Source organism: Artemia franciscana, chromosome 2 (genome assembly GCF_032884065.1).
Source record: "Artemia franciscana chromosome 2, ASM3288406v1, whole genome shotgun sequence".
In the NCBI taxonomy this organism is placed as follows: Eukaryota; Metazoa; Arthropoda; class Branchiopoda; order Anostraca; family Artemiidae; genus Artemia; species Artemia franciscana.
In genome coordinates, this window is record NC_088864.1 from 26,607,644 (window position 1) to 26,634,970 (window position 27,327).

Consider the following 27,327-nt stretch of genomic DNA (forward strand, 5'->3'; position numbering starts at 1 on the left):
ATATATATATATATATATATATATATAAAGTCACATTAAAATGTGAGAACCAAAACTAATAATGTTAGCATCCTTACTTCAACGAAGTTCAACCAGGACGGACAAATAGAATGAAGTGAGATGATAAATTCACTCAAACAAAACAAAACAAAATGATTAAATGCAAGTTCTCAAAGCCAACCTTGCGTTTTTGGCAGCCTGCCTCAAAGGTTTTTTCGTAACTGGTTCAATACTATTATAAATCAATTTAGTCATATATTTTTTTAGATCAGTTTTAATTAAGTTTAAGTATAAAAAATTTAGTGAGTACTCCCCCAAGTCCCCGTTCAAAGAAATATTATTATTTATTTGAGACTAATTTCGATTGATTCCCGAACCACCTGTTTTATCCCCAAATCATTACTGATGAGGAAATATTTTTCAAAAAGTATCTTGTGGGAGGGATTATTAAATATATGCCAACCTTAATTAGAATCAAACCTTATGCTATCTATTTGATAAACCTTATCATTTCTATTTGTCAGTCCTGGTTGAGCTTCGTTGAAGTAAGGATGCTAGGGCTGTTTTAAAAAAGTTTTTACAAAAACATTATTAGTTTTAGTTCTCACATTTTAAAGTAAGTTTATTTATATATATATATATATATATATATATATATATATATATATATATATATATATATATATATATATATATATATATTTCTTTCTCGTATTGGGCTGAAGACAGCCCTTGAACGTAGGGCCGAAACATCCACAGATTTGATTTTCACTGTCTTGAAAAGATTTTCCCTATTGTTTCTACTTTTAGTTTGTTCGTTATGGAAAGGCAGTGTGGTCTTCGTCGCTATTTTTAAGTAATTTTTAGTAAGTAATTTTAGTTTTAATAATTTATATTTTTAGTAAGGAGGAGCTTTTGCTAACAGTGACCAAGACTCTAAGATATGGAAAGAAATCCAAGTTTTGGATAACAATAAATGCATTAAAAGAATCTGCTTTTTATCATGATTCGAATTATATAAAATTCGTTAAGTTTGAAGCAACCTAACATAAAGCACAATCCTGGAAAAAATGTGTTCTGCTTTCGAAAAAGTTATTTAATAGAAATTCTAACATCAAATTCAGCATATCAGAGAACTCCATTGCAGTAAAGTTATAGCCCCTAAATACAAACATTTGGAATTTGAGTTTTCCCGTGAAGTATGATAATGGATACGCGTTAATTTTTTTTTTTTAAGATTGATTTTATCAAGTTAATGGTCTTAGAATACCAAGAGAAGACTCATAAGAAATGAAATTGAAAGTTTTCCTGACATTTCTAAGTAGCAAAAAAGACTGTACCATAGCTGAGTGCAGTTTTCTGCTATTTTGTGGTGCAAAATAATAATTTCTGGTCCAAAGAGTTTTAAAAAGCCACTGAATGAAAATGTTGAGATAACCAGTCCATTTTAAATTATAAAAAAAAACTTGATTAACTCTCAAGCTTAAGACACAGTTATGTCACGCAGTGGCACTTCCGCTCCTAAAGATGCACATAGTCCATGAAAAATAAAAGGTAAATAGTTAATTTTGAATTATGATACTCTGCTTCAATACTTTGGATAATTATAATATACTTAACTTTACATAAGCTAAATTTTGCTTATTTTGTTGAAACTCTGGTGTGGGAAAATTAAATTTGCTTTGAAAAGTAGAGTTTGAGGGGGGCTGAAGCTTTCCATGCGTTTAGTGTATTCCTGGATATGCTATTAAAACGAACAAAAATAAAATACAAAAAAAGAAGAATTTGATCAAATATAAGTCAAGAGCAACATTAAAACTAAAACTGAAAAAGAATAATTCCGCAAATAAGGGAGACCATACATTTCTCCATCTTCCGCTGCTTCCGCTAGTTTGATTTTTTCCTAATTTTTTAAGAATGACTACTGAAATACAAGGGCCTTTGATTCAGGTAAACGAATATTCTTAAAACTTCAGTGTAAAAAGCAAAGTGCTGAAGAGAGGGCAGCGTCCCTCGTGTACAGACAAACTAATATTCCTTTTAATTTTAATTCTTTATTTTAATTTCAAAAAATTCTAGAAAGGTGATTTGTTCTTATTTGCTTTCCACTAAATTGTGTCTACTACTCTATTCTTTTCTGCCAAAGTTTAACTGATTCTCTCAAAATTTAGGAAATAGAAGTATGAGTTTGAGCGTGTTTTCATCAAAAATATGCAGCGTGAATCATTATTGTTTATCAAGAACAGATTGTAAATATATTCCTAATAAATCAGATCTAGTCAATGATTATTGACCATCTTCCAACTTCTTTTGAAAAAACGTGTTCTGAGCTCCGATTTCGATTTTTTCAACACAAGGCGTATAAGGATTAGCATAAAATCCAAGGTTGATCCGCTTTCCGCCAACTGGTGTGCATCCCAGAGTGCCACATGTGCCACACAGTTCCACCACACGTAGCGCTGTTTCACCATGCGTGGCACATTTCAATCACACTTGGCAAACTTTCGCTATGCTTTGCACGCGCCGAGAGATAGACGTGGTTTCTGGAAGCTGCCACCCTGATCTGGGTGATCGAATCATAACTTTCAGTTTTTCTATGTTACGCAAAGCAGAGGAGCTACCCTCATTTATGGAAGGCAACCGTTCACTTTCGACCAGAGCTTGTTATTTTTGTCTTACCAAAAAGACATTTCAAGAGCAACCTACAGGTAGTAAGGTAAAAATAAAAGCCGCACAATGACATTTAAAACTGTAGCCTAGCAGTTTCTCTTGGGTGATATTGAATTTGCAGGTATTCTGTCAATATATGCAACCACATACTACCGTGTAAAGAGAAATAACTCTCTGGTAATAGCATGGCCGCATCCAGGGGGGGGGGTACACGGTTTGGCTCACTTTGGACGCACTTTGCGCTTTGAAGATTAAAGATTTATAATCGTTGGGTGTTTTCAATTTAAGCATGGTGTACAGTGGGTAACTTTTTGTAAAAGAACTGGAGGGCAAAAAAACCTGTCAAACCTAAAATGAACAAAATAGAAGAGATAGCAAAATCAAACTTCTAACGGAAAATATACCATACCATCCCCAAAAATCTCCTTAAGGTCCGAGTGTATATTTGGCATCAGCATAAACGCTGGACACTTTTGTTGTCTACATTGTTGGTTTCTGTTGCTTAGATTTCTTAATTTTAGTTTTGGAGTTACGGTAACTATTGGCAAGTGCCACTCTTTACTTACCGTTCATTACCATGAACAGTTTGGAAATGGCTTTTGAGATGCAGCCTTTCTGAGTATGAAATCCAAGTTAACTAACCTCCTTCCTTGGGAATGAAATTGAGCATTTCATAGGAAACTCTCTGTTTCCCCAACCCCTAAAAATTTTGAAATCTAGTTGTATTGATGCTAAAGTAACATATATTTCCCCCAATTGTCAAGATGGTGTCAAAATTGCCTCTACTGTATTTACTTAATTCAATTTTCTAGCGTGTAAATATTCACCGACTCAAGAACCCGTTCACGGTAATTGCGTTGATGAAAAAGCCAAGCTCTGCTTTAAGCGAAATAATTAGTATACAACACCTCATCTATGCTGTCAGAAGCCGGTGTAATAATCGATAAGAAACATCTAAAAGGGCGTAAACTCCACCAACTTTGGACACAAAGGTTTGTTAGGGTAATGTGAGTATATTATTGTGTCCAAAGCAATCTGCATGATTAGAGTTAAGTATACATACCGTGTAGATTCCTTACGGGGAAAACAAAAGAACCAATTGAAAAAAAAAATAACAGGACAGCTAAAAAAGAGTAAGCTTTTTTTGTTTATCATATCTATGTAAGTAAGGTTAGCCAAATAAACTACATCCTTGTTTAAATGCTAATTCTGTGAATTTGTCATCTTAATATGGAACAAAAAGAAATGGCTTAACAAGGATTTGAGGCAGAGATGTTGCTTGGGAGAGACCAATGTTGTCACCTCTAGTGATTTATCATTATTTCTAGTGATTTTTTATTGCCTAAACAAAAAATCCCTAAATTAGCACATAAATCACTAGACTATTGAAAAAAAAATTATTGAAGCAATCAACAAATCAATAAAACCTAGTGATTTTTTCCTCAATGGGTAGCAGTCCTAGGAGAGAGTCATGAGGCTATATTCGCCTGCTTAAAATTTCAAAACCCATAACAAATGGGTATAAAAAGGGAAATTGCAGAAAAGGGGGTAAAGTAGTTTTTTGCTCAGTCTTGATTTTCCTTCTCCAATAAAATCATCAAAATTGGACTTTTAAAAGAAAAATGGAAGTTTCAAAAAGATTGAAAGACAAAATTAAGCGACATATCTGGGCAAAGACCAAAGGGCTCTAGCCTTACCCTCGCGTCTCAAACACTGTATAGCCTACAGACTGAATTTGTGCTATTGCTTTAAATTGTAGCTATATAAAGATATTACATAAAAAAAACTAGTTTTTCTAACTGAAAGTAAGGAGCGACATTAAAACTTAAAAAGAATAGAAATTACTCCGTATGTGAAATGGGTTGTCCCCTCCGCAATCCCTCGCTCTTTATGCTAAAGCTTTTAATTGTTTTAAAAAGCAGAATTGTGGTAAAGAGTCAAACTTTAGCGTAAAGAGCGAAGGATTGTGGAGGGGACAACCCATTTCATATACGGAGTAATTTCTGTTCTTTTTAAGTTTTAATGTCGCTCCTTACTTTCAGTTAGAAAAACTAGTTTTTTTTTATGTAATTTCTGAACGTTTTTGAATTAATGCATGTTTGATTTTGGCTCTCCACACATAAATTATGAAAATGGAATTTATATTTTAATTCCTTTTTTGGTTAAATGGCTTTCTCTTAGTTCTGATCAGACGATTTTGAGAAATATGGGATGGGGAAGGAGGCCTAGTTGCTATGCAATTTTTCGGTTACACAAAAAGGCAACTATAAATTTTAATTTTTAACGAATTTTTTTATTAGTAATAAATATACGTAACTTAAGAATTAACTTACGTAACAAACTTTTATATTCTATAATTTTTATTATGTATATGAGGGGGTTTGTACCCTCGTTAATACCTCGCTCTTTACACATAATCGTAAGTTTTGTGCCGATTCTTTAAGAATGACCCCTGAATCAGAAAGGCCGTAGAATAAATAGTTGAGATTACTAAAAATACTATAGCATAAAGAGCGAGGTATTTATCTCCTCCTAAATACCTCGCTCTTTATGCTAAAGTATTTTTAGAACCCCTCATATGCGTAATAATCTCTGTTCGTTTTAAGTTTCAATGGTACTCCTTACTTTCAATTGAAAGAATTTTTCCATGTTTATTTTTTCATTGTTTTTTTTTATAGTAATTTTAGAAATTCCCGCGCCCTTTTTGTTGAATTTCTGTTCCCCCATGACATATTTCTCCAAGAAAAGATCCACCCACATAGCCCCCTCCCCTCAACCCCACCCCCAAAAGCAAAAAAAATCCCCTGAAAACGACTGTACACTTCCCAATAACCATTATTATATGTAAACACTGGTCGAAGTTTGTAACTTGCAGCCCCTCCCCCAGGTACTGTGGGGTAGTAAGTCATTCCCAAAGACATAGTTCTTATGGTTTTTGACTATGCGAAACAAAATGGCTATCTCAAAATTTTGATCTGTTGACTTTGGAGAAAAAATGAGCGTGGGAGGGGGCGTAGGTTCCCTCCAATTTTTTTGGTCACTTAAAAAGGGCACTAGAACTTTTCATTTCCGTTAGAATGAGCCCTGTTGCAACATTCTAGGACCACTTGGTCGATACGATGACCCCTGGGGGAAAAAAAACAAACAAATACACACGCACCCGTGATTTGTCTTCTGGGAAAAAATACGAAATTCCACATTTTTGTAGATAGGAGGTTGAAAATTTTGCTCTAGGGTTCTCTGATACGCTGAATGCGATGGTGTGATTTTCGTTAAGATTCTGTGACTTTTAGGGGGAGTTTTTCCCTATTTTCTAAAATAAGACACATTTTCTCAGGCTCGTAACTTTTGATGACAAAGACCAAATTTGATGAAACTTATATATTTAAAATCAGCATGAAAATCCGATTCTTTGAATGTATATTTTAGCATCAAATTCCGTTATTTAGAGTTTCGTTTACTATTGAGCCGGGTCGCTCCTTACTATAGTTCGTTACCACGAACTGTTTGATTTTCTGCTCTCTGAAAAAAATGTCTAGATATGAGAAGGCCTACATAAAGTTAGATAAATAACTATCAAATGTAAAAAATGTAATTACCCAATAACAAACTACACGGAGGAATATAATTGTCTCGTCATACGTGCTATGGGGTTGTACGTGAACATTGTTCTTAGAAAACTACTGTATAAAAAAGTTTTAGTACTCTAAATAATTGTTACCGATGAAACAATTATTTCTAAAGGGTAAAGAAAGTTACTTGTAATATAATAGCCAAGTACAACACATTTTTTAAATATGGTAATTTGATTCGGAGACGAATAGTAGAAAATAAATAGTTACATAAATATATTAAAAAGTAATCAAGGATATGAAAAGAAAATTAAACCTTACCTAAATCGCTGAAGCCATAACCTCTGTGTAATATTGTTTGATACTGATCAAGAGACCGCCTTAACCTTAAAGATTTGAATAAGAATTAGACATAAGTTATAAAAAAGGGATAAATTATAACTTATTATTGATGAAATTTTACAATAGCCTGAAAATGGCAACATACGCAAAAACAATGACGATATTTGGCCACTCTTAGCAATCATCTTTTACTGTGCAGAACTGCTAGTTTCTTTTGAGTCTTTAAACTGATTCTGCCGGAACTAAATAAAAAACAAGATATTTTCAAATGAAAACTGATTCTGAACTGAGTCTTTAAACTGATTCTGCCGGAACTAAATAAAAAACAAGATATTTTCAAATGAAAGAAAATAGTGGTACTATAACTTTGAATGAACAAAATTATTAAAATAATTTTTAAAGTTTCTATTTACTTTCATGTAATTTTCTTTCTAATTTCATTTATGAAATTTGCGATTCAATGGAACCTTCACTGTTGCTTGTCTTTTAACAGCTGATTTTGTTGTCCATCAACTAAACGGATATTTCAGAGAAAAAAATACGCATACATACCATCCTTTTGTGGAAAAATAAGACATTTCAGATTTTGCATATAGTGACGTCTGAAGTCCCATACCTGTTGAGTTTTGTCACATCATTGTTACATCTTCTTCAAAATCTTTTCCCTTTTGGTGAAGTCTAGACCACTTTTTGTAATTATACAAATTTTTATTCATTGATAAATTTTATGAGTAGCCGACCTTCAATATTAACAAATTTGCTTTTTTAGAATCGTCAATAGTAACACATTTTGTTGTTGCGTTACCCAACCTCATTTTTCAGGATTTCAGTTTCTATGGACGACAGTCACTCTGTGCTAAAGTTTGTAATATAAAACGTTTGTACCCAAGGCAGTATACCCAAAAATTTGTAATACCCAAGGCTTGTGCAAATGTGAGAAAAACTACCACGTCATCCTCCAATTGTTATGTTTACAATCAGACTTGATATCCGCACATCAATGCGCCAATAATGATGATCATCCCTGAAAGAGTACGCTTTTTCTACTATTTCTCAGGGGTGGGGAGTCTGAAATATCATAAATAGCTTTAAGAGATGTTATTCCATAGCTTTCAAGGGGACTTAATCGAACTTTTTCCTCCTGAGATATTTCCTGGGGGCACTCAATGCCTCCCCCAGCACTCACCCTGTTCTGAAGGTAATTATATGTATGTAGTCTTTTATGTTAAGCTAAAATTATTAACGCCTATAACCGCACGACACTCATATTACATGCTTAGTATATGCATGTCACTCAAATACCGCCAATAAATTCACTCAAATCTAGTAACCAGACCAAAAGAGATCCTCTCTCTATCAAGATATATAATATACTCCTCCTTGTAAAACACAATGGACCGAACAAAGAGCTCCCCTTTAATTACGAAAATCAATAATATTAATATATGGAAACTAAAAAAAAAATGAAAACCGTTATAAAGAGCCGTAAAGAGCCTTCATTAGAAAAATGAAGAACCCCACTAAGCTATTTACGAAAACCTTGATATAAATATACGACTTTTCTTTTACTTCTCCGCCCTCCTGTTCCTGGATTCTTCTTAAAATCTTACTTCAAGAACATAAAACTTGACTGTTCAATTGCCACTCATTTTAATGTTAGATTTTTTGTTCTTTTTTTACCATATGATTGTGGTAAAATACTCGTCTGATTTGGCTTTGACAGCACCGCTCTCCCAAATAAATAAATTTGTCTGGAGTACCGGGACAACCTAATTGCCAAATATTATCGACAATACTATTGGATGCGTAAGGACTACTTAAGCTGCAACTATCTCATCCTGATGTTCGAAAATATTTTCTGAGGAGCCTTTTACTGCTGACTATTAGAAATAGAAAGATGTTTTGTTCTAGGAGCCTGGTTCCACAAATAATCAACAGAATAGTCCTTTACTGACTAATAAACGACAGGCGTTTGAGAAAATTCATTAATCCAAAATAGGGGATTTATTTGAATCTCAGGACGCCCCGAACTTAGATTGGAGTCTGAAAAATACTACCGCAAAATAGTCCCCAGTGAGCTTTCCCCTATTGAAGGGGGGCTATGCTACCGCTAATGACCAAGGCAATGAAATATATCAAAGCAATAAAAGTGACAGATTTTAAAATGTCCCATTGGAAGCCTGTCAGTCTGGATACTTCCTAGTTTATGGAGGGTTGCAATCAAACGATTTAGACCTTTTACAGCCGGGAAAGGATTAAGACAACGAAAAGCTGACACCAAACAAGTTAAGACCTTGACGAGTTCAAAAATAGACTCTAAAATTCGGCGCCGTTAATCCGACTAAAGATCCACTTTAACTCCTTAAAATGAAAAATAATGATTAAAGAAAGTTAAAAGCTACTTAGAAGTGGCTGAGACCTAGGTATGGTAGTTAGTTAACGATACTTCCTAGAATCTTGAAGCGATTGGCCAAAAACATACCTTGCAAGATTCTTAAAAAGTAAGCAAGATCCAGTCAAAAGCTACTTATGACTTTGATTATAAAATTACACACGTGACACGAATGGTTCAAATGTCCTACCCCCCAAGAAAGTGAGAAGACATCTGAAAAAGCGTATGTATATGGAATTACTATCAAATATTAGCTTTTCAACAAACCCTTTCCATAGTTGGAGCCACTTTTATCTGATATTAGTTCTACCGCCCGAACTGTAATGCTAGCTACGCGCATATTCTCAAAGTATAAAATTGTTTAGGCTAATTTTGTTTTGGTAGTTATTCTTTAAAGATGTCTCCTCCCCCAGCATGTTTCTACAACCCCCTGAAGTTTCAACTCTGTCCCTAAATCATTCGCGAAATGCAGCAATTATGGAATGTTGATTACCTGGATTTATATATTATCATTTGATTTAGTTCTACCCTCTCCCAACAAATCATGGCTGACCCTTCACTCGTCCGCCCTCTTCAACTCTATTAAAAAGATTTACGTTACCCTAAGCGTTCCTGAAATATTAAACATACGCTGTTTTGATAATCTGTTTAACAAATCCCCCCACACTCCCCATTTTTGTCTCCAACAGTACCTGAAAGTATCAGCTTCTTCCCAAAGATCATCCCCAAGATGTATCAAATATGCTATTTCTTATGACCTGGATACTTATAGTGTCTTTGAATGTACCACCCCCACCCCCAAGTCAAAATCTGAGAACAAGTTCACCCCACTCTTCCAGTTGCATTTTTTCACAAAAATTATGAAACGAAGGGAACTGTATCTTTCAAAATCTAGAGGAGGCAATTTTGCTATTTTTTTTTTTTTTTCAACAAAGATAGAAAAAAACCTTTTTCAATGAAGGACCCAAATAAGGTGCTTTTCAAAATCTAGAGCAAGGCAGAAAAACATCTAGGGGTAAATGCCCTTCGCTCGCTAACAAATTGCCAACAGTTCTTTCCCCCAGCACTTCCTGAAAGTGAAAACTTGATCTCCCATGCCATTCCTGGCATATTAAAAATAATTTGGAAACTCGGGTGGACAAAATGTCTTTTGATTTATCAAGTTCGTGGTCAGTTTCCAGAGATTAGGCTTGAAAACTCGTGTAATATTGACCTGGTGAACGGTTCCTATTTTCGAAAATCAGGTAAATTTTCTCAGGCTCGTAGCCTTTAATCAGCAATACTAAACTTTGTGAAACTTATATATTTGAAGTCAGAATAATAAGCCATTTTTTTATATATCTATTGGTTTCAAAATTCCAGTTTTTAGAGTTTTGTTTACTATTAAGCCGGGTCGCTCCTTACTTACAGTTCGTTACCACGAACTGTTTGATGAATAATAAATTTTTGAAACGAGCAAAAAGTAAACTGAATTTGACATCAAGCTTAAAACGCACAAAAATTACTACAAACATGAGTTTTGCTAGTGCCCTCTTGCCCCTCCTCAAACCATAAGAGTTCTAACCCTTTTACGTTCCTATGATACTGCCAATATGCGTTTTTGATAATCCAGATGCGCATAGTGTCTTTTGATCTAGTTCAGCATCCTTCTAAACATTTCTTGAAATTTTACTTCAGTGCCCTTAGAATTTTCGGATACACCCATTAGAAAACACTCCCACCTTCCCCAATGATAAATCCTGCATATAAGAAACGGACAAATTTCATGATTTCCAATACATTCCCTTGGGGCTGGTGGAGGGGCATCTCATCCCTAGATGTAGGCTATAATTTTTACACCTCTTGACTGTTTTGGACAAAATGCTTTTTCAGAGCTTCTATCAGTATTGACGGAGCATCTGAAAGGGCAAGGGGGACTGGTTTGCCTCCAATCACTCTTCAAGATCCCCCTCGGAATGTTCTAGAAGTTTCACCTTAGTACCCTCAGCCGTTCCTTAGACATTGCTTTTACTCCCTTTTGACAACCCTCCTGCACATAGTGTTTTGATTTTGGTATACTATTTAACAATAGCTTGAAAGTTTAACTTCGATACCCTAGGGCTTTTTGGAGACACAGGATCAAACACGCTCCATTATCCCTATAAGCAAACTAATACTCTTGTATAGCTTACAACCCTCGTCCCTGGGGCTGAGGAGGTCTATGTCATCAACGGAACCATATTTATTTGATCTACAACCTATTTTGTACAGATGGCTATTTGTAAATTTTTGATAGAAGGTCTTTTTGGGGAAGGGAAGCTAAAAAGAGAACAAGAGTAGAGTCCTTGCCCTCCAACCACTTTCCAACACCCCATTCAAAAAGCCGCGAATTGTCAGATTAACACCCTTAGCCGTTCTTAAGATATTGCAAATGCACCCTTTTTATAAACTGCATACACATGGTATATTTTTAAATCCTTTTTGGAGGCTCAGTATTAAAGATACCCCCTTTTATATTATATTTTCATAACCCTTTTTGAGGCCCAGCCTTAACGATAACGCCTTTCCCCAATATATCTTACAGCCCTTACCTCTGCGGCTGTGGGGGTTATGTCAATTTCGGATGTCTTTTTAACTGAAAGTAAGGAGCGACATTAAAACTGGAAACGAACAGAAATTACTCCGCGTATGAAAGGGGTTGTTCCCTTCTCAACGCCCCCCTCTTTACGCTAAAGTTTGACTCTTTCTCTCAATTCTACTTTATTAAACAGTAAAAAACTTTAGCGTAAAGAGCGTGGCGTTGAGAAGGGAACAGCCCCTTTCATACACGGAGTAATTCCTGTTATTTTTAAGTTTTAATGTCGCTCCTTAATTTCAGTTAAAAAAACTAATTTTTTATTTAATTTCTGACCGTTTTTGAATTAATGCATGTTTGATTTTGGCTCTCCGCACATATATTATTAAAATGAAATTTGCATATTGATTTTTTTTGGCTAAATGGCTTTCTCTTAGTTTTGATCAGACGATTTTGAAAAAAAGGGATGGGGGAGGAGGGCTAGTTGCCCTCCAATTTTTCGGTAACTTGAAAAGACAACTAGAACTTTTAATTTTTAACGAATGTTTTTATTAGTAAAAAATATACTTAACTTAAGAATTAACTTACGTAACGAACTTTTATATTCTTATATTTTTATTATGTATATGGTGGGGGGGGTTGTCCCCTCGTTAATACCTCACTCTTTACACTAAAGCTTAAATTTTGTCCCAACTCTTTAAGAATGACCCCTGAATCAGAAAAGCCGTAGAATAAATAGTTGAAATTACTAAAACTACTTTAGCGTAAAGAGCGAGGTATTTAGGAGGAGATGAACCCCTCATATGTGTAATAACCTCTAATAGTTTTAATTTTAAATGTTGCTCCTTACTTTCAGTTGAAAAAACTTCATCATATTTATTTTTTCACTGTTTTTTTTTTATATAATAAAGCTAGAAAATCCTGCACCCCCTTCATTGAATTTCTCTTCCCCCATGACAAATTCCTCAAAGAAAAGATCCTCCCACATAGCCCCCTCCCCTCAACCCCCCTCCCCTTCACCAAACTAAAAAAATCCCCCTGAAAAACCTCTGTACACTTCCCAATAACCATTACTGTATGTAAACACTGGTCAAAGTTTGTAACTTGCAGCCCCTCCCCTGGGGACTGTGGGGAAGTAAGTCATCCCAAAGACATTGCTATTATGGTTTTCAATTATGCTGAACAAAATGGCTATCTTAAAAGTTTGATCCGCTGACTTTGGGAAAAAATGAGCGTGGGAGGGGGCCTAGATGCCCTCCAATTGTTTAGGTCACATAAAAAGGACGCTAGAACTTTGCATTTCCTTTAGAATGAGCTCTCTTGCGATATTGTAGCACCACTCGGTCGATACGATGACCCCTGGGGAAAAAAAAACAAACAAATAAACAGAACATAATACAATAAAATCGTATAATAAAATGATCGATTTATATGCGCCCATATTAAAGGCTATAACACGTTTTGGGTCGATATAACTTCATCCGTGTCGGCAATCAAGAATTCAACAGGTCTTCAATCCTTATACTGGAGTAATATTCTTCCTCCTTATCCACACAAAATTCTATGGTAAAACTACTATTAAAATGCGTTGTTATATTGCGTCTAAATGGAAAAAAGTCAAAATCTTAAGTCTTAAGAAGAAAAATTGACTTAGCTAAGATTATTTTTGTCAGCTTGTAAAAATAAAATAGTGTCAGTTCTCAAACTAGACATACGTTGCCCGGACAACGTGAAGTGTTGGGGCAACCTTTGTCTGGCTTCGCTGACTAAAGTGTTGCGAGAGCAACACTTTGGTTTTGTTTCTTCGCTATCAATCAGTAATCACATGATCAAAGGCTATTCCTCAGCGTTGAAAAAACAACAACAAAATAGTATCGAAAGAAGAGACTAAATTGACTTTGCAGCCAGTTGAACTTTATCCTTTTCAATCTTAGACATCGTGACGGATGAAAACTCGGAACAATATCTTATATAATCTAGTTGGTATTATAAAGCTATCCCTAACTTTTCAGGATCAAAATACCATAGATGATATTCTATTAATTATTACGAAACTATCTCATTGTTTTACATTCTCGTTTGTGCTTGTTTCTTCACTATCGGTTAAATGATGAAGTTGTCAGCCTATCGAAGTTTTTAAAACGGCATGTTCAAACAAGAACGCAATCAGTTATCACATGACCAAAGGCTATTCCTCAGCGCTGAAAAAACAACAACTACAAAATAATATCGAAAGAAGGGACTAAATTGACTTTGCAGCCAATTGAACTTTGTCCTTTTCAATCGTAGACATCGTGACGGATGAAAACTTGGAACAATATCTTACATAATCCTGTTGGTATTATAAAGCTATTTGTAACTTTTTAGGGTTAAAATACCATAGGTGACACTAATTATTACGAAACTACCTCATTGTTTTATGTTATCGTTTGTACCCGTTGCTTAAACACTTAATTCTGTCAGACTTAGAGAGATCGAATACAGTGTGCACAAACTTGCACACATTTCTCGCCCAAAGTGAACCAATTCTTACTTATAAGTCCCTCTCCGGAATAGGCATCAAGTTCACCGGAAACAAATAAATGGGTACACCAACTAGCATAGTCGCAAACCCCTCATCGCTGAAGTTGACTGTAGCCTAACAGTAGATTATTACTTACAAGTCCCCTACATATCTTACCACTGGAACCGAATTGGTCTTACCATCAAATACACTGGAAACAGATAATAGATACACTAACTAGCGAACGTTGCTATCCCCTCATTGCCGAAGGTGATTATTACCTAACAGCCGACTGTTGCTTAATTTTTAATTTTTGTACCAAAAAAATGGATGTCATATACTTTGATCAGCTCATCAAGAGCTATCGATTGCCGTCGAAAAAAAAATCTATCTGTCTTGGTTCAAAAGTTGATTTTTTTTTTTTTCCATAGGCCAACTTTCTAACGTCACCACTTAGAAATAAGCAAAGGATAAGCTCCAATTTCCTTAGCAATGAGAGAACTTTTAAAGTTTATTAGGCACATCTGATACCATATTTCTACAGCAATCCGAGGTCCGAAAAACCGAATGATAAACTCAGCCGAAATCACGAACAGAAATAGGTAGAAACAATAGATGGCAGCACTTTCGGATCCGTGGGAAAATGCCACATTTTTGCTTCTGTATATTTTTCTATTTATCACTCAAAGAAGATATATTGGCTGTGGGGCCGGGTAACTGCCGCATATATTTAACACTTATAGATTTTAGCCCATCTTCAATTTGGAAGTGGTGCCTGCCTGCTTGCCTGCTAGAACGGAGCTTTCCACTCGAAAACAGAAACATGGTTTGATAAAACGAAAGCTTGGCTGCACAACTTCAGATACTCCTCTCTGACATAGGCTATATAACTCCACTTCACTTTGTACACCATAGACTCTGGCTCGTGGACATGCAAAAACCATCCTTTTTGACCCCAGCCAAGAGTTTGCGGAGCTTTCCAAAATCTAATGTTATATTCATCAATCCGGCCCCACACTTTCTGTAAAAACCGCACAGGTTAGACCCTTACCAGTTTCCAGGAATAAGCTGAGATCGGCGGCACACCATAGGCTGAGGCTCGTGGACAAGCAAAAACCACCCTTTTTGACCCCAGCCAAGAGTTCTGCGGAGCTTTCCAAAATGTAATGTCATATTCATTTATCCGGCCTCAGGTCCACACTTTCCGTAAAAACCGCACAGGTTAGACCTTTACCAGTTTCTAGGAATAAGCTGAGATCGGCGGCATAGAAAAAAAAAACAAAAAAAAGGGGAGAAAACCAAAGTATTGCTCTCGCAACACAATGAAGGTCAATTCTTAGACGAAGTGAGTAGCATAAAATTGCAGCTGCCTAATCCTTAGTTGAATTAAAATAAAAAAACAAGTTTTTTCGACAGCGAGTAAGGAGCAACATTAAAGCTCCCCATGGAGATCCATCTCAAGCACAAAATCCTCCTCCCCAAAAATTTCTGTATACTTCCCAATAAAAAATAATATATGTAAACCGTGGACAAATTTTATAACTTAAAGACCTATCCCCAAGGGTTGAGGGGGGGGGGGGTAAGTTATGTCCTAAGGCATACTTTTTTGGACTTATCAACTATGCTAAACAAAATGGCTCTCAAAATTTTGGTCGGACGATTTCGGGGGGAAAAGTTGCCTGAGAGAGGGCCTAGTTGCCCTCCAATCATTTTGGTAACTCAAAACAGGCATTATAACTTTTAATTTCAGTTCAAATGAACCCTCTCCCGATGTTCTAGGAATATTGGCTGTATAGGATCACACTTGCGGGAAAGAAAAAAAAACGAAAAAAGCAACTAAAAACACGCATCCGTGATCTTTCTTCGGAAAAAAAATTACAAAACTCCATACTTTTGCAGAAAACTCAACATCAGGGTTCTCTGCAACGCTCAATCTGATGGTGTGATTTTCATTATGACTCCTTGACTTCTAAAAGGTGTTTCTCCTCTTTTTCGATAATGAGACAATTTTTTTCAGGCTCGTAGCCTTTTATGGGTAACACTAAACTTAATGAATCTTACATATTTGAAATCAGCATAATAAACTAATTCTTCTGATATATTTATTGAGATTAAAATCCCGGTTTTTAGAGTTTCGGTTACTATGGAGCCGCGTCGGACCTTACTTAACTTTTGTTACCACGAACTGTTAGAAATACATGAATCAAACAGTTGTGGTAACGAACTGTAAGTAAGGAGTGACTCAATAGTAACTGAAAGTCTCAAATTAAAAATTTTAAAACAATAGATGCATCAAAAAAAATTATTTTTATGCCGATTTCAAATATTCATTAAGTTTAATATTACACATCAAATGCAAAGAGTCTGAGAAAATTTGCCTGATTTTCAAAATATGAGGGAAATACTCCAAGAAAGTCAAGGAATATTAATGAAAATCGAATCTTCAGGTTCAGAGTATCAGGGAACGGTAAACTATAGAGGTTTCAAGCTCATGTCTAAAAAAATTTGGAATTCTGTACATTGAGTTGGAAAAATTTGTTTTTTTTATTTAATTTAAAACAAGCTTCGTCTTAGTTATAAGCAATTAAATTTAAGACTGAAACTAAAAAGGAAAGTCACGGAGCCATTTTTCTTTCCTTTTTTTCTACAGCACTGGCTGCAAAGAAAAATTGAATTTTTTGTTCTATAAACAAAAAAAAATGATAAATAATGCAAAAGAAGCTATCACCATGCAGCCTGTACAGATGATGGATGGGAAACGCTAGACGCTAGACAAGTTTTAATTTTTTGGCTTTGTTTATCATTATTCAACTTCCAATTAAAGGGATAGATACTCTTGTACTATTCTTCTGAATCCACGAGATTTATATGCAAGTACTTAGAGCCTATTTGTATATAACTGGGTGTTTCATTGTGTATCAAGATTGACGTACAAATATGTCAAAAATGCTTGGTAAGGCGGCCCCACCCCATGTGCCTTCAGAATTGAATTTATTTGTATATTTTTAATCGTGTCTCATTATCTACAGTAATTAAGAAGCGGCCAAGTTCCAACCCTTTATTTGTAACATGCAAAAGAGCCATTCTCCTTATTTTTCCGAGGGGGCTCAAGGCTTTCAAATCCGAATTTTCAACCATAGTGATTCCAATGGTACAACTTTCATTTCGGTTACCCCCCTATTCCCACAGATTTTTAATATTTTTTTCGAAATTGTTAAAAATTTAGTTTTGCCAGTCAACCTTTCTCTGAAATTAAATAAAAAAAAAAGTTTTCAAGTGAAAGTACGGAACAACATTAAAGATTTAAATGAACACACTTTATTCCATACGTGAGGAAAGATCACGCCTCCTCAATCTCTCGCTCTATACGATAATTTTTTTTGGTACTTTAAAAAAGTTTCCTATTCCAACCAAACAGCTCATATGGTTGAGGGATCGCTGCTAAAGAATTGGGGCAACGAGTCAAACTTTAGTGTAAAAAGCTTAGGATTGAGGAAGGGGTAGCCCCCCCTCATGTAAGGAATAATTTATGTTAATTTAAGTTTTAATTTTACGCCTAACTTTCAGCTGAAAAAAAATGTTTATTGTTTATTTAATATCCCATCGTTTTTCAAATAATACCAGTTTTATAGCTTCCCCCTCCGAAAATTTCCAATCAAACATCCCTCCATGGAAAATTTCTCCCGCATAAAAATCCCCCCGGAAAACTCACTCGGATAGTTTTTCTGAAAAATATCTAGCAATTCTCATCCATCATTTGGAGCACCCACGCTTCAGAACCATAACTGACCACTCTCTACGCTTTAGCTTCCAATGTTAGTACAGTCAATCTAACCTCAAACATTGGTACCATTCAAACCAAAAAAAAAAAACTTTTCTACAACATATAAGAAATCGGCCAAAATTGGACGAGGCAAAAACGACCGTTTTTGTCTTATCTTTTAAAATGACGACTTTCTAAAAAAAAACTCAAGTTGCACGTATAGAAAGTCGGTAATAGGTAAATCTGGTAGGTAGACCACAAACACTTAAGTTCAGTTAACACCCTCCCACCCATAAATCAAGCGCCGATACAGGTCTGCGAGCAACATTACGAGAAGCTGATTTCATATAGGAAAAAACTGGACTACTAATGCAGAAGCGAAGTCATGGCCATGCTAATTTACCACCACTCCAACCTCCATTCTAAACGTGATCACCCTGAATTCTTAGAACCCAATAAGCAACTTCTCAAAACTAAGTAAATCATTGATTTGAATTTGAACAAAAAAATCAAAGACAATTTGAAATTGCAAAAAGATTGGATATTTGCCACATTTATTTAATTAATCACATGTCTTCTTCATCTTCGATTTGGACCTGAGCATCAGAGTAACTAGTTCCTTTGCAAAATTTGCAAGCAATGCCACATTCGACGCCATTTCGCTGACAGCTGCACCGGTCACCACCACAGGGTCCCTTACAGACACACTTCGCGACGGTGAGAATTTTCTTTGGTGCCGCCGGAAGAACCGTGAAGATAGGATGGCAAGCCATTCTTAAGTTTCCATCCCCGATTCTCAGGATGAAGGGCAAAGTTCTCAAGCCCAATCCCATCTTGTACTTGAAGATAGGTTTGGAAACAGTGGAATTTCGCTGCTGCTGATATTGGGGATGGACGAAAGTTATAGACGTTACTATTTTTTGCTGAAATACCCAGTGACGTTAACTGTCAAGATTGCCAATAGATATCCACAGTACAATACAGAAAGTGCAGCTTCTCCCACTGCTTTAGGCTTTTCTTTCAAAACATTAATTCTAGAAAACTTTGTAGCATTTTCCCTAAGCTGTTCGTTGTCTCTAATCCTTTTAAATGCAATCCCTTTGCCAAGTCCGTGTAGACGAGAAGTTGTATCGCAGCCAAGAATTGCGCAAACAAATTGAAGTAGTTTGCAGGTTTCAGTCCCAATCTTCTTTACAATGGCTTCGATGTCCGAAGTTGCACCGGAAATGGTGCAACTGGAAGTGCTTAGGCTCAATTTGCAAATGGACCCTGTGGTTCTCAAAATACAATGATAAGGTAACAACACCAAAGCGTCGATGTCATCACCGATAATTACAGTGTCCTAAGTATTTGAACACTCAACCGCAGTAAGCACAATAAGCAAGTCATCATCAGCTTTCCCTTGGATAGTTCTCAGACCTTTGCCTCGTACATAGTTAGAAAGTACATTGGCGAAACAGGCTTTGTTCTTTTTGCAGGAAAGAAATTCTTATTTTTTGTTACTTAGTCTCATTTGTGGGCTTAACAGTACTTCCCGCCCAGCGATACGGTTTCACTTAAGATGAGTCAAATCTTTTGTCTAAGCAGTGATGTCATAGCCATCAAAGACAATAACTGCACCTGGATGTTTGGCCGAAACAAAATTCCAGTATCGGTTTAATATCTCCAAATATGCTTCTTTCTTTGCCCATGGAATCCTGTGAAGCAAAGCGTCTAAGAGGTAGGTGCGATTCAGAGGATGTTTTTCTTCCATAGTATCAATTTCTGAAATTGAGCGCCCATTGCTGCCATTTAATGAGTGCCATATAAGCGCCCATTGCTTATGCATCGGATTTATCATTTTGTGAAAGGGGGATTGTTTGAACCTGGTTGGGATGCAAAAAAGCTAGGGATATTAAGGCGAATCTTCAAGTAATGTTCGTAATGCTAGAATTATCTTCGTAATGATCAGGGAGATGTTGAACTAAATCAAAATACGTTATGCAAGTTCATGTTATCAAAAGGGTATACATGCAATATCTGGGAACAGCTGCGGGTATTATTTTAAAACTTTCATGGCATGTTGAATAGGATGTTGAGAAGTAATTGAGTGGCAGCTAGCCCCCCACATCCTTCACCCTTTTAAGATGCCTTCCCGTCAACACTGATCAAAATTTTGAGAGAGGCGATAAGTTCAGCATAGTCAAAAGGCTCCATAACTATACATCCAAGGATGACATAGCAATTCGAAGCCCTCGCAGCAAGGGTTCTAATTTATGTGATTTGCCCTTTGTTTACATATAGGATTTATTATTGGTAAATTCGGGAAATTTTTTATCCTGAGTCGATTTAAAAAGGCTAAGGATATGACATTGAAACGTAGGGGAACGCTACTAAATCGAAACACGCTATATCTATCCAGGGTACAAAAGGAGCGCCTCTGTAATATCTTAAGAATTACTAAGGGCATAAACTTGAATATTTCAGGGCTACTACTTCTACTTATAGTAATGCAACTGTAACCATGACTTAAATTATTGACAACCTGCATGCACATACTTTTTTTGGTTTAGTTCAACATTCCCCTCAACGTTTCCCGAAAGCTCCATGTTAATATTTATAGACTTTTCAGAGGCCCAGTATCAAACATACCCCCTTTCCCAATAGCAAGCCCTGAACGTAATTTTCATAACTTAAATCCCTGCACTAGAGGGTGGCGGGCACTGTCCTACCTGGAGGCATAGTGATTAGACTTTTGATAATCTTGAGCAAAAAGAGCAAAATGAGGAAAATCTCCAAATTTTGACCTGGTGACTTTGGGGGTAGCAAGGAGAAAGGCCTGATTGCCCTGCGATCACTTTTGACTCTTAAAAATGACAACATAACTATTGATTTGCACTTGAATTGGTCCCATTTTAATTTTCGAAAACCACTTCCATACAAAGTGACCGGGTGAAAAAGAATAAGTAATAGTACACCTGAGGCCATATTGTTCTTTACTTAGGCAGGGCTATTATGTGGCCTATTATATAATCCGTCGATGTTGGCTATCTCAAAATTTTCACCTGATGGCTTTTTGGCACCATTTGGAGCAACATCATCGATATGCTTCATAAAATAACAGAATACACCACTTTGCTGTTGCAGAAAATCCTTTGCTATTTAAGACAGTTCTAGAGCTTTCAATTTCCTTCGTAATGAAATGGCTGCTAATATTCTAGGACCAGTTGTTCGATGCAATCATACCTAAAAAAAATTAATAAACACAAATTATTCTTCTCGGAAACATGAAAAATATCACATTTTTGTAAATAGAAATTCTTTGATATGTTGAATTTGAAACTGCTGTTTTTATAAATATCACTCTGCGTTTCGAAGGTGTTTTTCTCCTTTTTTGATAATCGAGCATTTTCCCTGGCTTGAAGTTTTTGGTGGTACCTTTGAACTTCATGTATTCGGAATCATGGTTGCAGCAGTAGCTACAACCTAGTTAAGGGCGAACCACAGCCCATAGTAATCAAAAGTTAAAAAACACGTTTTGAAAAAAACCTGCCTTGTGAAAAGAAATTCCCATCTGATACTGACTCAGGAATGGTAACTATTATTTTGGTTTGTCTTGAAAGTACAGTTTATTGTGAAAAGAAATTTATGGGGATTTAAAAAAAAATGCCTGAAACCCCTCAAAAATGGCGTCTGATCAAAATGAAAAAGCTTACCATTGGAATCAGCATGGTCGAAAACTTATTTAGGAAAATTAAAGTTCCCCTCCTTGAAAAACAAGGAAAATCACTTTTTTGCATCGGTAGCACTGATCTGTCTCCCGTTTTTTTTTTTTTTCTTTTAGTTTTTTTTTTTTTTTTAGTAGGCCTAGTGGACTACCAGTATATCATAGAAAGATTCTCAATGGCTTCCTCAAAAGCTATTTCTCAAATGTACGTGCTTTTTATAAATTCCGCCATCTAGAAGAGCCCTATGGCACTGAAAAGGCACTTTTTGTGCCATTTCTCAAGGGGTGCCACTAACATGTTACCAGAACATCGTAGACAGATTTTATATAATTTATTTAAAAGATACTGTCCATATCTACGTTCTTTCTACAAATTCCGCCATCTGCAAGTCCCAAATGAAACTAAAAACGGCACTAATACGGCAGTTTTGGTGCCACGTCTCAAGTGGGAAAGTTGGGACTATTGGGCTAGTGAAACTTATAAGAGTGATAATTAATGGATATTTGAGAGCTATTAATCATATCTACGTGTTTTTTTTTTTTTTTTTTTTTTTCTATTCTACCATTCGTAAATGCGACACAGCACTGAAAACAACACTTTTGGTGCCAGTTCTTAAGTGGAAAAGCTCTGAGGTACAAAACAGATACTATTGTAATAGTTATGTTCCAGAACCCTTAACTGGAAGTTTACAAGAACCCTTCCCGTACACTCTCCCTCCCAGCCTCCTTAGTAAGTTTCATAAATCGTCTGTTCATTAGCAAGCTGCTAAAACATCAGCAGGCTACCACACCATTGTAGATAGACGTTTAATGACTCAATTAAAAGTTATTGCTTATATTTACTAGGCTATTACAAAGTCTACCATCAAGACATGACATGAACTCTTGTTGAAGCATTAGCTGTAACCTAGTAAAGAGTGAACCACAGCCCATAGTAACTAAAAGTTAAAAGACTTTAAAACGGTTTTTTTTCTTTTTTCCAGGCCTGGGGGGTTGCTAGGACATCAGAGAGAGATACTTAGGACCTCATTCAAAAGCTATTTCTCATGTGTGCGTGGTTTATATAAATTTCGCCATCTGCAAGCGCCATATGGCATGAAAAAAGGCACTTTTATGCCGTTTCTCAAGGGGTGGACCTAGCAGGTTACAAGAATATCTTAGATAGTTTTTTGATAGCTCATATAAAACATGTTGCTCATATCTATGTTTTTCCTATAAATTCTACCATATGCAGTTTTCAAATAACACTAAAAGCAGCAGTTTAGGTACTTTATCTCAAGTGGAAAAGCTGGGGCTAGTGGGCTACCAGAACTTTTGAAAATAACGTTTAATGGCTCATTTGAAAACTTTTTCTCATATCTATATGCCTGTTTGTCATTTCTACCATTTGTAAGTGAGATATAGCACTGAAAACAACACTTTTGGTGCCACTTAATAAGTGGAAAATCTTGGAAGCATAAAACGGTATCATCGTAATAATTATAGTCCAAAACCATTAACAGGAGGTTTGCAAGAGCACCTCCCGCACGTTCTTCCTCCAGTCCCCCTTGAAAAGCAGCGCAATTAAACTCCTACAAACACCAATATATTAAACTGCATTATTAGAGGTGTTGTTCTGTTAGCACAGTGTTGGACTTAAAATTAGATTATCATGCGTTCGATTCCAGTTTGGATTTTTTTTTTTTCAATCATGGTTTGTCCCTTCTCATGATTAATTTTCAGACAATCCACTATTTTTGCAAATTTGATGCACTCATTTTTTAAACATATCTCGGGAAGCTTCATTTTACACCTATTGCTCATATCTAAGTAATTCTTATTAATTTTACCATCCTTAAGTGTCAAATAGCAATAAAAGCGGTGCCACTTCTTAAGTGGAAGAGTTTGGAAGCGTCAAACGGTAGCATTGCAATAAATTATGGTCTAAAGCAGTTAACTGGAGGTTTAAAAGAGCCCCTCACACATCTCCCCCTCCAGACCCTCTTAATAAGTTTCATAAATTGCCTACTCATCTTAAAAGCAAAATATTATTGCGAAAACAGATTTACTAAAACTAAAAACTTTTGAACCAAAAATCAACGAAAAATTAAGCTTGGATGATCAACACTTTTGAATTGAACCTTCAAAATTCACTCTCCGATGAAGTTTATGTGCTAGTTCTAATGGTGGCAATTGAAAGGAAAAGACATCCTTGCTCACTTAGTTTTTTGCTCCTGCCTAGGTTTTGAAAAACTTCTTTTTTGTTGATCCTTTCATTGGAAAAGACACTTATTTCATTTGAAAAAAGAGAAAAACAACCGAAAGTGCACTTTTTGGGAATGTTCTATCAAGTCAAATTTATAAAAGCGATTATGTATAAATATATGCTTTTAAATGAGCGCTTAAACAACTAGCTTTTGTTACAGTAGCCTTCAAGTTTCTAAATAGTCAGTAGGCGATTTATAAAGCACTGTTTTTGATTTTTAGTTTATTTATTTGTACTAGTTTTATATATATATATATATATATATATATATATATATATATATATATATATATATATATATATATATATATATATATATATATATATATATATATATATATATATATATATATATATATATATATGTATATATATTAGATAGGCTGTGAAGTAATAATTCTAGTACGTTTTATGTTTCAACTTCGCTCTTTACTTCCCTCGGTTAAAGCTGTTTTTTTTTTTTAATTAATCGCGATGAGAGGCCGATTCTTTTGATGCATGAACATTGTTATCTCCTCTTTTTAGAGCTTATGTTACTTTTACCAGTATTCGCTCCTTGCCTATAGCTCCTTATTACGAACTCTTTGAAAGACATTGTAATTTTAAACAAACTTAAGACAAGAAAAAAATATGTTAAATTGCCATGACAGCTGTTACAGCCATTTCGTGGATAGTAATTTTATTTTGAGGTTGTTTTGTAGATCTCTTAAACTCTTAATTTCTAAAAAGAGATTCATCCATCAGAATAAAAAATTACAACAACTATTTTGTTTTCTCTTTTGACAAAAAAAAAATTTTTTTCGTAATTGATTTTCAGGCATCCTTCAATATTTCCTTATGTACAATCTAACGAACCTACAAACACTTAATAAATCTGCTTAGCTTTCCTTATTTCTTTCTTTTTTATCTAGAAAATAAAATTTACCCAAAGCTCAAAGTCTTTTTTCAACGAAACGACTCAGAGAAAACAAAAGAAAAGATTTCTAAATATGAATTCAAGGTACGATAATTTATCAGCAGCATGGTCCGTTCTTGTCATTTTACCTATTATTCTTTTAATGTTTAGCATGTGTTTCCTTAGTCCAAATTGCAAAGTTGAAGTGGCAAACAATATGCACGTCAGCGTTTCAACTTCTGCCAAATCATCGCTTGTTCAATTTGATGTTAAGTGACCATTGGAACCACCGTCTACCAAACTTTCAAAGCATTTTGATCACAAAAGCAAATATTACACTTGAAACCATAAAAGGTGAGAAAGCTAAGGCTCTTCACTGTTCCACTTGCCTCTCCATTTGAGTTCTACATTTTTTCTAGTTTATTGTGTGGCGTGTGATAAACAATTTTCAAAGAAAAATTACATAAGTTGCTCCGTCATTCTTTTAAACGGGCGACGTTTTCAGCATTGAGGGCTTATCGGTATAAATAAGAACTGTAAAAAAAAATAAGTGTCATATTCGAACGTAGGATTCAGGTGCAAACTCGGTAATCTATCTAGATTCAAAGGTTGTAAAAAAAAAAGTCCAAAAATGGCAAGTTTTGCAGGAAATATAACAGAAATTGTAGTAAAACGAAGACTTGGGCAGAAGCCTTGCTTAAAATAATGAATATCTGTATAATTATAATCAAACCAGTTTAGATCACTGTTTGTAAATAATAAGTATTCATATTTGAAATATGTTCATATTGAAAATTTGAATTCAAAAGTTTTATGTAATATTCGTATTGGTACTTAGTATACTCAAACCATTCGGCTGTAGAGACTCATTGACTGACACGCGTAGTTAGCTTTTATAACTGTTTAAAAAAAAATCAAGTTTGACTCTTTCTCTTAACTCTACTTTTTAAAACAGTAAAAACTCTAGCGTAAATAGCGGGGTGTTGAGGAGGAAAAGCCTCTTTCATATACGGAGTAATTTCTGTTCGTTTTAAGTTTTAATGTTGGTCCTTACTTTCCTTTTAAAAAAACTTGTTTTTTTATTTAATTTCTGGACGTATTTGAATTAATGCATGTTTGGATCTTGGCTCTCCTCACATAAATAATCAAAACAAAATAAAGCGAGGAGGCCTAGTTGCCCTCCAATTTTTTGATTACTTAAAAAGGCAACTAGAACTTTTAATTTCTTACGAACGTTTTCATTAGTAAAAAATATACGTAACTTAAGAATTAACTTACGTAACGAACTTCTATATTCGTATTGTTTTATTGCGTATATGAGGGGGTTCATCCCTCGTCGATACCTCGCTCTTTACACTAAAGCTTAACACTAAAGCTCCTAATTCCTTAAGAATGACCTCTGAATCGTAAAGGCCGTAGAATAAATAGTTGAAATTACTAAAAATACTTTAGCGTAAAGAGGGAGATATTACGAGGAGGTAAACCCCTCATGTGCGTAATTATTTTGTTCGTTTCAAGTTTTAATGCTGCTCCTTACTTTCCGTAGAAAAAAACTTTACATATTTATTTTTTAAAATAATGCTAGAAAATCCTGCGCCCCCCTTCATTGAAATTCTCTTCCCCCATGAAAAGTTCTTCCATGGAAATATCCTTCCACGTAACCCTCCAACCCTCAACTCTCCCCCCTAAACAAAAAAAATCTCCCTGAAAACGTCTGTACACTTCCCGGTAACCATTACTATATGTAAACACAGGTCAAAGTCTGTAACTTGCAGCCCCTCCCACGGGGACTGCGGAGGAGTATGTCATCCCCAAAGAACTTTTGGGAAAACATGAGCGTGGGAGGGGGCCTAGGTACCCTCCAATTTTTTTGGTCACTTAAAAAGGGCACTAGAACTCATAATTTCCGTCAGAATGAGCCCTCTTGCGACACTCTAGGACCACTGAGTCGATACGATCACCCCTGGGAAAAAAACAAATAAAAAAAACAAATAAACACGCGTCCGTGATCTGTCTTCTGGCAAAAAATGCGAAATTACACATTTTTGTAGATAGGAGCTTGAACTTCTGCTGTAGTGTTCTCTGATACGCTGAATCTGATGGTGTGATTTTTGTTAAGATTCTGTGACTTTTAGGGGTTGTTTCCTTTATTTTCTAAAATAAGACACATTTTCTCAGGCTCCTAACTTTTGATGGGTAAGACTAAACTTGATGAAACTTATATATTTAAAATCAGCATTAAATTGCAATTCTTTTGGTGTTATGTAGGTATTGGTATCAAAATTCTATTTTTTAGAGTTTTGGTTACTATTGAGCCGGATCGCTCCTTACTACAATTCGGTACCACAAACTGTTTGATAACTATAAACGACAAAGTTTTTCTGTTGATGTAAAGAGTGAAGTTTGAACTTGAACCAAACAAAAAATGCTGCTTCTCATATTATGCAAAATATATCGGAAAAACTGTTTCGTGTAAACTGGCTTGTAATATTTGCTATATTTGTAAAATTCTGAAAAGACTAGCACTCTACTTAAAACTATGCTTTCTTGAGTTTTGTAGAGAGTTAAAATCGCATCGTAAAAGTTTCATGGTCAGTAAAAACAAACTATTGAGAGCTATCAACAAATGGCACCTCAACAGAATCTATGCCCAATGGATAAGTACACCCGTTTGCACCCCTAGTT

General features: G+C 35.4%; 1 long non-coding RNA gene across 1 annotated transcript in view; it reads right to left on the reverse strand.

Annotated features, from left to right (window-relative positions):
* Positions 1-27,327, reverse strand: part of LOC136034281 (uncharacterized) — a 74,162-nt gene that overhangs the window by 5,524 nt on the left and 41,311 nt on the right. The window contains exons 2-3 of the long non-coding RNA XR_010619154.1: positions 20,841-21,021; positions 6,564-6,628 (exon numbers count right to left, since the gene is read on the reverse strand). This is a non-coding gene — a long non-coding RNA (uncharacterized LOC136034281). The remainder of the gene's footprint in view (positions 1-6,563; positions 6,629-20,840; positions 21,022-27,327) is intronic.